Below are 2045 nucleotides of genomic sequence, written 5' to 3'. Positions count from 1 at the left end.
TTCAGAAAGAGAGAGGCAGAGAGAGACAGAGAGAAAGAGTCAGAGAGAGAGAGAGACAGAGACAGAGAGAGAGAGAGAGAGAGAGAGAGAAAGAGAGAGAGAGAGAGAGAGAGAGACACACAGAGAGAAAGAGAGATAGAGAAAGAGATAGAGAAAGAGAGAGGCATTCTCCTTTCCCCCAAAATCCACATTCAGTATCGTTCAGCGCGCAGAGCAGGGGAACTAAACCATACATACTTTGTCTACGTTTGGAGAAGCAGCTTTCACACCGCAAGACTTGATGACGTAGAATTATGAAGTTTTGACCAAGAGCAGATCGTAAATAAGTAAATCATATATGAACTCTGAAAAATTTCGAAGCATATTACGCCCACTCAAGAAATGATGACGTTGGTAAGCTAAAACGTTGGAAATAGACAGGGGAAATAACTACAATTATTACATTGGAGAAGGGAAGTAACGATGTGAAGACTATGGTTGTCAAGGGACATAACGTCGATTAAAAATTCTTTCTTGATAAACTAGTTTGAGAGTCTGCCAGTGCATTGCGACTGATTGAGTTGCAGCTGCAGACGCAATATTTGATCACGTTTAAGAAGCGTAATTTAAAAGCAATGAATTTGGTCCAGGAACAAATATAAATGAATCCAGTATTTTTTTATGTAGGTGGATGTGCATACCATTAGACAAACAATTGCAAAAGTTATATATTCGAGGAGTTCAGTGAATGTGGTGCAGCAATTTTAAAGTTGTAGCAGCAACATAAAATTGAATTTTTGTGTCTCCTACTCTGTAGGAGAAATCCTAAGCCTATTATAGTATTATCAATGACATAATATATAGAATGCATTTGTATAAATAAGTAATGTCCAATAAAAAGATGTATAAAAATAAAGCAGCAATTCCTATTTGTAATCTCATAAGCGATGACTTAATGATCAAACAAGTCCAACATTGTAATTCACAGAAATGACAGAAATGATATGAAGAATGAGCCCAATCAGGAAAAAATAGAAAGATCCCAATGACTACCAAAATGAAAGCTCTGAAATGCTGTATGGTCAACCCTTCTATATAGCTGTCAATGCTGGACAGTCACTAAAGTACAATGAAAATAAAATAGAATCAACAGAAATATGGTTTCTTAGAAGACTGCTGAGAATACCTTGGAAGGAAAAGAAATCAAATGCAGTAGTGCTTGATGAAGCCCACGTGGGACGCTCACTGATAAAAACAATCAGGAAAAATGAAATACAGTTTTTGGGACTCCCGAATAGACATAAAGGTCTTGAACATCTAGCTCTCACTGGCAAATTTGAAAGCAAACCAGGCAGGGATAGGCCCAGAGCAACCTACTTAGAGAACCTAAACAGATGGGTAATGAGGAAAGATCAATGTAATGTAGCTTATTTAAGAGCATCTTGGCAAGGGAATGAATGGAGAACCATGATCACAGATGCCTGCTGCAGTTCTGGCACTTCATGATGATGATGATGATGATGATGATGATGATGATGATGATGATGATGATGATGATGATGATGATGATAATGATAAGGATAGTGCTAGTATACAGTGCCCATTTAGTTTTTCTTTCAGTTGCTCCTGAGGAAGCCCAAGAGGCGGCACATTGAGCTGTGTCTATGAAACAAATTCTAAACATTTTATATTGTTATGTTATTTTTGTCTGAAATTCAAACAAGACTCTCCTTCCTACTCTGCTTTCCAAACAATGATGATGATGATGATGATGATGAAGATGATGATGATGATGATGATGATGATGATGATGATGGTGATGATGGTGATACCAGCAGGGGCCAAGGAAGGCCAAGGAAGTTAAATGTGAGAGTTCAGTTGTTGTGAGTTGTGCTGTCTCTCAGCCTGTTCTCTCACTCACTCTCTCCCGCACTATACAAATCTGCAAGGAAGATGGTTCTAATCTGCCTTTCTCTCCCCCCCTCCCCAAATCTCAAACCCACTCTTGTCTCCCCTACCCCCATCTCCCCTACTCCTGTCTCCTCCTACCCCCTTCTCCCTATCCC

This window comes from Aplysia californica, unplaced genomic scaffold (genome assembly GCF_000002075.1).
Source record: "Aplysia californica isolate F4 #8 unplaced genomic scaffold, AplCal3.0 scaffold01314, whole genome shotgun sequence".
NCBI classification, from domain to species: Eukaryota; Metazoa; Mollusca; class Gastropoda; order Aplysiida; family Aplysiidae; genus Aplysia; species Aplysia californica.
This window is presented reverse-complemented; position numbering follows the sequence as displayed.